Below are 10633 nucleotides of genomic sequence, written 5' to 3' on the forward strand. Positions count from 1 at the left end.
CACACAGATTACTCACAAAGCCTTCATCCACCCATTGATTGAACAAATCATCTCTTCTAATCACGTTATCTTCTAGGTACATGCCAAAGTACAGAAAACATGCCCACAGATGATGGCACATCTCGCAGCTGTGGTAGTAGGCTGGTGAGGAGCTACACTTGACTAAAATTGTTAGAGAAACTCAAAGAAATAGATAATAGGTTTTGTACACTACACGAGGTTGTGGCATCAGACGAGGCAATGCATATCCCACAGATAGTAGATGGTGGGCCACAACCTCTGGTAGGAAAAAGGAACACCAACACCCAAGGTATTGTCAAGGCATGTGACACATGAGCCAAGATTAGTCCCTGCACCACACGATCACCGCAGCAGGCTGACGAGTACATTTGACAAAACTAGCCAAAATCTTTGCTAGGTAGAGATTGAAGAAATAAAAGTCCAGTGCTAAAAAAGATAATGTAATCAAACTAGCCGTGCTATTTGCGCAAACCACCTTGTTAGTTATAATAGTACTAGTACAATAAATACAACCATTAATCACATACATTCAAGTTACATATCTCAAATCTAGCCGAACAATCACGCTGGCCATTTTGCTAGCATTGATAAGGTCCCCTATGAAAACATAACAATGGCCCAAACTAACTTGGACCACTACTCGAAGTTAAATTCCTACCATGACGAGACGGAATTTGCATCAGAACAATTAGAGGATTATTACGCAACTCAATCTCTGAGGACTGTATAAATCTCTTACATCTAGCCGAATAGGATAAGCATGGGTAATTGTCGGGCGATTTGGGTGCGCTTGAATGGCATTACTGAAGGCAGACTCCAGAGCTATCCCCTCCTGTTTGTCCACAAGTATTTCCCCCGAGTTTCGCATAGTGATTTCTTGTAGGCTGGACAGTTTTTCCATGCCAACAGGTGTAGTGCTGTCCCATCTTTCCACAGTGAAGGCTAGATAGAGGGTTTGAAGATTAGGCATAGCCCCAATCTCAAAGACCAAGTAAGATAGCATATCACACGTGAATTTGAACCTGTTGAGTTGTGAGAATCCCGCAATCTGTGCTATGACAATATTCTCTGCAGGTGCAGCGATGGAAAGATTAAATTCAGTGAGGGAGGGCAGCTCCCCAATAAGATGAAGATCAGCCTTGCACATGCTATCAACAGCAATTCTCAGCAAATAGAGATTGCGGAGATCTCTGGACCATCTGGCTACCCGGGGCAGCATACATCCGGGCAGATGAACCAACATGTCAGGAGAAGGGGATAATGGAGTCACGACATGGTCGTCAATCCCAGTGAAATTGGTCAGATTGAGATGCTTCAGATTGCAAAGCTTTTGAATGGAAGAGAATAGGGCATACATGGCCTATGTGGCCACCGTTTCTCCATCTCTTTGATTGTCGCGACTGAGGGCCAGATGCCTCAGATTGGTTAGTTCGCCGAGGCCATTTATATTCTCCAACGAGCTGTGCACCAGGTCGAAATACTCCAGGGTCTGAAGGGATTTCATGTTGCCAATATCGTCAGGTAGAAGCAACCTTGCAGAAAATGAAAGGCTCAGGTGAGACAAGCGGGGCAGATGAACAATATCTGTTGGGATGCTTTCAACTGGAATCCCATGTGTTTCCAGCATCTCCAACTGTCGTAGGCTCCGAATTTGGTTCGGCAGCCTTAAGAAATTGTTTCCACTATTTCTGGAAAAGACACTCAAATATCTCAGATGAAGCAATTGGCTGAGACCAGTAAGGTATGTTATTTTCGTCCCAGGGGTTTCATAGTGAGGCAAAAGTTGTAGTAGTAGTACGCGGAGAAACTTAAACTCCGAAAGTGGAGGTATGTGCATTGATCCTCTTGAGATGCGTGTGTTCTTCATTCATCTGAAGACCGCAATTGATCGAACTTGTGATAGGCTAGCGACGCTCACAGGCATCGCAATGCCATCCTCATCACCGCTGGAGATGATAGAGAGTCTGCAGACCTTGTACTTATGCAGTACAATAGTCGCTAGTTGTGAGTCATCCACCAAGGTAACAAAATTATCTTCTGTGCACTTGCTTAGGATCAAATCATGCATCATATCATGTACTCTACATGACAATACCTTGTCAAATATTCCAATCGACACAGGTTGAATCAAGCTCCTATTGACAAGCTCAATGAAGTAGCTCTCAGCAACATCCACTGCATTTAGCCCATGTAAATTACTCACAAAGCCTTTATCCACCCATTGCTTGACCAAATCATCCCTTCTAATCAAGTGACCTTCTGGGTACATGCCAATATACAGAAAACATGCCTTCAGATGATGAGGAAGATGTCTGTAGCTGAGATTTAAAATCTGTCTCATCCCCTCCAACGTGGGATTTGCATCAAACTGAGAACTTAGAGAGTTACGTATGTACTCCCACTCTTGCTTTAGTCTCGTTTTCTGGTCTGCTAAAAGACTGGCAATTGTGATAATTGCAAGCGGCAAACCACCACACCTCTTTAAAATTTCATCTGAAACTTCTTTATAATTAGAAGGGCAGCCATCTTCAGAGCAGAATATTCTGGTTAGAAATAATCTTCTTGAATGCTGGTGACTCAGAGGTTTCATATCAAAGATGTATTCATCGGTACAACAACATGCAATACCCACAGAACGGCTTCGCGTGGTTACTACCACTCTGCTTCTAAGATTATTTTCCGGAAAGACACACCTAATAACATCCCAATGAGATGACTCCCACAAGTCATCAATTATGATAAAGTACCTAAAAATAAATAATTCCACACAAACATTATAAGGTGACTTATAATTTCTTAAGTATAAACTAACATTGTGAACCATTTGATGGAAACCAGAATTAGACACGCAGAAGTCTCAAACCTAATCCAAAGTCCAAAATAGTGGACTTATACTTCACCAAAAAAGACGCGCAACTTACAAACAGAGAAACCAAACATTATGGTTGGTATTCCCTGATTCCTTCTGCCCAACAACTAAGTTGCTTACATGAGATAAACTAGATGGGGGTGATGATTGGCTAGCTCACATGAAGCTATCAATAACAACGGTCATGCTTTTCAAGATGTCCATATTATTACTTTCATATGGCCAATAATAAATACTTCATAAAGGCTTATGAAAAATAAAGGCACATTTAGGGTTAACTAACCGCAAAATAGTATTATCACACTAACTTCACCATTTAGGCATCAAATTAGCACATCAAGAGGGGAAAAGGGGGGCTCCTAGCGATTGTTTGTACAATGGGGCAATTACTTATTTGCCGCTGAAAATTCTGCACACTTCCTTATTTGCCACTGATATCTCATTGACATGTAGACCCTGGATCCACATATCATTGAGAGAATGAGTGGCAAATAAGGAAACGGGTAAATTTTCATTGGCAAATAAGGAATTTACCCTTGTACAAATAAATAGCTGTAGCAAACGTGGCCCCATTAGAGCATGTATGTGATTTTGGTGATTAATGGCAATATAGTCAATGGGACTAACATATTTGTCACTAACATGTTTGTCAAGTATATACTTTAGTATATCTCATGGATGAAATACATGAAGAAGCTACCAAAGCCGAACTCAAAAAAAGATTGAATTGGTCAAGTTTAGGACAAATTGCCCTCACCGGATGGTCCGATGCTCATAAAAAAGTACACACCGGATGGTCCGGTGTTCAGAAGTTATACACGATGGGAAGTTTGACTCAGAGAAGGAAATCAAAGGCCTCACTGGATGGTTCGGTGTTCAAATGTTGTTCACGCCGGATCTTTCTTCCAGAGGAGATTGCAACTTTTGAAGAGTGAGGATCAACACACCAGATGGTCCGGCACTCGGAGTTGTGTACACCGAAGGCTTCGCTAGATAGTTTTCCAGGAGATGTTGAAATTGCTTGTCTGGTGTGATTGTGCACACCGGATGGCCCGATGATCAGAGGAGTTACACACACCGGACTATTTGCACAATGAAGTGGCTTGGTTGGCAAAAGTGTACACACCAGAAGGTCCGGTGATGGAGTTGAAGATTACACTGAAATATCTAATGTTCACAGATGAGTTTGAGTAGGGTTCCAACGGCTAGTTTATATTGTTGTACACACCGGATGGTCCAGTGTTGGTACTGCTGTTGACACCGGATCATCCGGTATTTACAGTTTGTTTGAGCTATTGGGGCAACGGCTAGTTCACGAGGTTGAAGCTATAATACCCCTCCACTCCACCATTTAAGGGTGCTAGAGTCTAGAAAAGCTCATAGAAAAGCTCATATGCACTTGAGAAGATATCCAAGCCACTAAAGTACTTAAAGTCATCATCCAAGGTAATTAAGTACAAGATTTATGAGTAATTAGTGCTATTAGACCTAGAGAGAGTTGTAATTAGGTGTTACTGTCTAAAAAGTGGATCAATGAGTGATCCTATATTATACTAAATGGTACATTGGCACTTTAAAATCTTGGTGACTCGTCGGCACAGTAAGCCTTGACGACTCATGCTTGTTGACCCTTCAATTTAGTGTAGAGCGAGAACAAGAAGCTTGTACGGGGACAAAAAAAACTCTTAACTTAGTGGCTCGTATTGGTCGTACTACTCCTAGCAGCGTTCATCTAAGACAAGTATAAGTGGGTTTGGAGTAGTACGTACCTCTTACACTGTATATATACTTTGAGGTTGTCGATGAGGTCGTGCTCATCGTGGGCACGTGAAGAGTCCCGTTTCCCAAGTTTTGATGAAATGTTGTCGAGAAGCCCCATCACGGTAAACTGTTGGGAAACCGACACAAATGCCTCATCAGCACACTCCATCTCTTCGAGGAAAGCGTTCATGGTTGTCAGCTCGTCGTTGAGAGATGCCACCTCCTTCCGCACACCCTTGAGATTCTTGTACTCGTCCTCCATGAGCTTGGAGAGCTTGGTGAGGAGGGGTTTCGCCACGATCCCTGCTGCCATGTCTCTGCTAGTTACTCTCTGTTAACTGGCTCCAAGTGCTTGTGAGCTTTGCAATAAGCAAACAGACTAGAGATAGGACTTGCAAGAAGGGTGTCTCGTATCATAGGCAGCACTGTACAGGTTTCTCTAGTTTTATCATCTTCGGCAGGTCCTCCTTGTCGTTTCCTTTGTCCGCGTTAGCCTCTAGTTCTACGAGCATATTTTTAGTTCACACCTATCACCTAACGCGATGCGTTCTGAAAGTTAGTTCATCAGAACGCGTAAACGAACAATAAGAAATGGTTATGGGGATGTTGACAAGTGAGTCATGAGTCATCAGTGATAATGGAAGACTACCTAATCTTAATAATGGCAACAGAAAATGCACAGATTACGTCGTTGATGGTAAAACCAGTGCCAGAGGCGGAGGGTGAGGCCAAAAACCAAGAGGGGGCCAATTTCCCTATGCTAATTAACAACTAGTACTTACACTAGTGCCAGAAATTCCAAAGCAGTCGATTCCCTGACAAGAAACCATATCGATTGACTGCACCAAAAATGCCATATTAGTTACAGTTCCAAATTCCACTGCTAGCATGAGCAAAGAACCGAGGAACAACCTGTTGCGAATTCCGGCGGCGCCGGGGAGCGCGGCATCCGGCGAGCGGGACGGCAGGCGGGGCGTTGAGCGCAGCCAAAGGGCGATCCTCGGGGACGCAAGGCGAGGAGCCGTGGTCGCGCGAACGGCGGCAGCGCAATGACTCGTGAGAACGGAGAAGCCGAGTTGAGAGTTTGAGACCGATGGGGTCGCGTGCTCGCAGCGTGTCCAGGCCCCTGATCGTGCTCGAGTGGGCTGATGGGCTACAGCCTACACGTACTTCAAGTTCTCTTACAAAAACTGTACAAACAGATCTCTCATCCATTCGATTTATTCAGGTGGATGTTGAGGTAAATCAGGATGCACTATTCTGACTTAAGGGTTTTATGGGATTATACCGAATATGTCGGGGTTTTCTATCTATTTAAGTAACAGGTGTACTCCTTAATGAATAAGATATCAGTTCTACCTACGTTCATTGTGTCTAGTGTGTTTCTTTTTCCTTTGTGCTCAGGAACAGGTGACCAGAACTTCCCTCTTTCGGGTACGGGCAACACTACTTTTTAAGATATATAAAAACCAAATAAGACCACGTGCGTGATAATTAAACCATCAGGTAAACTCGTTCCTCGCTGTTTATGCTTTCTTTGATGAGTTGCTATTAAGTTCTTATGATATTTTGTTGCTTAGAAATATTGGAGAAATATTATAAGCTCACCTGGATGTCATTCCTCGAAAGCTAAGTCTACTCGGACTCAAAGTAGAGCTCTAGTTGGACTCCAAATTTAGTTCGGAGTCTCAGGATAGTACGTCAATAAAACAAGCATAACTTTTGCATACGGAGTTCAATTGAGTCATTCTTGGACTTGCTGAAAAGGTTATGATGAGCCTTTTCCAATGGACCTGATCTTATCATTAGATTCCTTATAGATTAATTAGAGTCGATTAAATAATGTGTTGCATCACTGTTGTAGGCCTTGTTAGGTTTTGTAAACATATCGAGGTCGGAGTCTAGGTTGTGTACACATCCCCCTATGGCCGCACAACCCTAAGTCGATCTCCACATGTCCCCCTATATATATACAATTACCGTCATAGTTTAGGCTCAGGTTTTGCTTAGATTATTTTATTTTAGATAGTTTCATCGTATATCGGTTTGTGAAACCCCAACTTCGAGTTCTTCATTGATAATTAATAATATTCAGATTGCATCTACCGTGTTCTTGCTTGTGTTCTCGATTCGTTTGCAGGCAAAGTCTTCTTGGTGAGATCAATCGTGTTTTGGCACGGTTGATAACCACAGAGTAATGGCGTAGTTGTTGCGAGGATTCTCGATCTATTTTAGTCGGAGTCTTTGGATCATCAACGTCGAAACTCCACCCATTTAACTTACCACTAAATTTTGAAAGATCGAGCAACAATCCCTTCAATAGTCGATGCCTTTTCTTTTACCAAGAGGAGGGAAAATGGATCTTGGGATCCGATGTAGGCATTGAATCCAAACTCAGAAGGACGCTGAATAGCAACAGAAGCTTTAATTTCATCATGCAAACCATCGATGAAACGCATGGTGTAATACAGCGGATCGGTCACTGTTTGATAAGCATCTAGTTGATCGACCAATTAAGAAAATCGCTCGACATACTCAGTGACCGAACTCAACTACTTGATGTGAAAGAGCTGGCGTATCAGTGACTCATGTTGATCCCTCCCGAATCTCTCCCCAATCATGCGACACAACTCACCCCAAGTTGCATGCAGCAATCTGCGCTCTACTGATTGCAGCCATCGAGCGGCTGGACCAACAAAGTGCATCGTGGCAACTTTAATCCACATCACTGGATCCACGGAATACATCTCAAAGTAACTCTTGCAGCGAGATTGCCACCGTTTGGGATTCTCACCGTCGAATTGGGGAAATTGGATCTTAGGAAGCTTTCCCCCAAACCCATTCTTCTCACCACTCCAAACACTACTACGGTTCCTCTGAGATGACTCCAAATGCGGCACAGTGGGGTAGAGATTTGGGATATCATGGTTACCTCTGACTGGGAGATGAGTCAGGGTGGTGACCGACCCGTGCTCATGCTCCCGGTGAAGATGTTCAACGCTATGCCCAACTGGGCCATCGACGCTCAATCCGGCAGGTGGGCGCGCGGACGCCGATCCCGGATTCACGAGCAGGCCAGGAGTGCCCGTCGATTGAAGCAGCACCACACGCTCGCAATGCTTGCTCAACTTGGTGACCTCATCCTTGATGTCGTGGATGGCGGAGTCAACTTATGACTTCCACGACTCGAACGCCACGGCGACCGTCTCCAACGCCACCACATGTTCCTCCTTCGCCTAATCGCGCTCCACAAAGCGTTGCTCCCACTCCGTGAACTGTTGGTGAATCTGCTTGGTGATCTCGTCAACGAGTGTCTTGAAGTTTAGTTCGATCGCTCCCAACTGGAGTTAGAAGCGAGTGAAATGGCCGTGGTGATGCTCCAGGATCGAGTAGTGCTCTGATACCAAATGATAGCAGCAGAGAGGTTGAGTAGAGGAAGAGAGAATCGAGGATTTAGAAGAGGAAGAATTGGAGTTTTCAGAAGGGAAACAGGGAAGGATTTGGACGAGGAATCGAGGAAGGATTAGAGTTATCAGCCATAGCTATCAAAAACATGGCTCCGTTCTCTTCCACTCGCTGGTGCTTATATTACCGCACGCGAGGATACAGCTGGCCCTAGGCCCACTCGCAGACACTACATCCACTCGGGTCCAGCCAGGCGCACATTTGGACGCCGAGCTCACCTGGGTCAGACCCTGTCCGTCTCCTCGATCACCTCTTCATCAGGTTCAGACAGCCTTGCTTCTTCATCAGCTTCGTCAGGTTTGCTGCTCCCCTTTTCAGCTCCATCCCTTCTCGCCGTTGTCTGACGGAACACAGAAGGTATGCTGACACGTCAATTGGAACTGTGTCAGGATTCCATCTCTAATGTAAACTCGAATTGAGTCGGTATGAAGAATTGGAATTATGACACTTTGAACTGCGAGGATTGTGGCCATATTGCCAATTGGAATCGTGTCAAAGTCTGAGATTTATTCTATAATATAGCTTCGAGTCTGAATGGAAGAACGTCTAAGTGCGGTACATACTGGTACTTTGACTTGATACTTGCGAGTTATGAATAGTATCAAGTATCCGATTTGTGGTCAAGGAACTAAGGTATTGAATTCACCATGTCCAGTGTTTTTATAGACAATGTGTCAATTTTTCACTGTAACCGCTACTATGCACTTCGAGCACCGAATTTATATGAGAAACTTTATTGTGTAACGGGAACACAAAACGAGTTGCGTAACGAACAAACAAAAAACGGACATGTGGCTTGTGGGGGGCCATCCTTCTCCATCCCTCTTCTTGTCCATATCAACGTTGGCCGCCGCCGCACAAAACAGACCTGAAGCTCTTCCTGGACCCGCCGCTGCTCTCCAAGTTTTGTTGGCAGTGGAGTCAATCAGGATGATTTGAGTTATTGTGGGCTAATAAGGCCATGTTTTCCGAGTACTAAATTCTCCAAGAAAATAGCCAACACTAGGAAAAAAAAAGACTATCACTGCCAGTAGTGGGCAATCGGTAGTAATACACAAGTAGTGATAGCATTTCCCAAGCACAAAAAGGCACTGTCACCTACCGTCGTCAGCACCCGTCACCCCGACCTCGGTGTCCACCTAGGTGAAGTAGGATCCGGCAACCAAAACCCCCCGCGACCCGAACCCCCACCTTCCCATTTGCCCCGCCACGCCCCTCGCCTCCACCGTCGTCGCGTGTGCCCCGACCTACGCTCCACCATCATCATCCACCATCCACTCCAGTCTGTGAGTCATCGTCGAGCTGGATGAGGAGGCTTGCCACGCCCTCGCCATAGATCCTGCGACCACCATGGGATTGGATATCAATGCGTGCCAGGGGATTAGATCCCGAGGGATCCCGCTGTGGAGGAGCTCACCGTAGATCTCGCGGCCGCCATGGGATTGGATTTCCACATCCATGGAGCTCCTTATCGACTATCGAGCTCCTTCCATGGAGAGAGAGAGAGAGAGAGAGAGAGAGAGAGAGAGAGAGAGACGATAACGAGGGAGGGTGGGTTCCCACTCCCTCTCGCTGCCGGCAAGCTCACTGGAGGGGAGGAGGGAGGGGGGCTAGGGAGTGGAGGGGTGAAGGTAGGCCGGACCAGAAGGGTGGAGGAGGGAGCAGCGCCGTTGGAGTTGAAATGAGGAGAGAGACCGAGGAAGAGAGGGGGTGACAGGGGGACTTAACGCGGCGAATGGACCCGGTTCACTACTGGTTTTTTACATGAACCGGTAGTATAATCAATTACCATTGCCTGCTTTTCTTGGATGGACTATTATTGCTTGTTTTTTATAAGAACCAACAGTGATAGAGGAGCAAGTAAAGGTGTTTATAGAGTAGTGCAAGTTGGTGAGGAGAGTCGTTAGACACTCCATATATTTGAAGAAGTTGTGTAATCGCTTTGAGGCGTTGGTGTAGGGCAGTAGCGGAGCTTGAACCGAATGTTAGCAAGGGCTGGTGAAGCTAATTGGGCCGAGTGGGGCTGAACTCAAGAAAATTGACAGATTGAGCTCAAAATGAACTACAAAATGCAAAAAAGATGTTGGGCCAGAGGGCCACGGTCCACCTCCCCTGGTGTAGGGGCCAGCAGACATGTAATGTAGCAAATCGTACGTGCATCCTGTCAAGCAAAGGTTTGAAGTTTTTCTGTATTGGTCAGGATATAGGGTCATTGACTGCAAGCCATCACCGGTAACTTCGAGAGAATGAAATGTTCTGCTTCTTTGTTTGACTAGTGTTTTAGATGTCATAGGAATGTGTTTGTTTAGCTTTTGTGCTGGTTTAGGTGAGCTGGTTTTCCCATCAATATCTATAGCTTGACCTTGTGGTCTAAAAGAAGATCTAATAGTCCTATCACCTATGCAAATGCAGGAACATGCATCATGATGCCAGTATAGATGATCCATGTATTTCATGTTGCCTTTCCCCCTCGCTGTTTGCAGATCAGAATAGCTGCAAATTCATTCACTATAATAG

At 45.0% G+C, this 10633-nt stretch overlaps 1 pseudogene; it reads right to left on the reverse strand.

Annotated features, from left to right (window-relative positions):
• Positions 1–249: 249 nt before the first annotated feature.
• Positions 250–5227, reverse strand: LOC133888723 (disease resistance protein RGA5-like; annotated as a pseudogene).
• Between the last annotated feature and the right edge of the window lie 5406 nt (positions 5228–10633).

This window comes from Phragmites australis, chromosome 13 (genome assembly GCF_958298935.1).
Source record: "Phragmites australis chromosome 13, lpPhrAust1.1, whole genome shotgun sequence".
NCBI lineage: Eukaryota > Viridiplantae > Streptophyta > Magnoliopsida > Poales > Poaceae > Phragmites > Phragmites australis.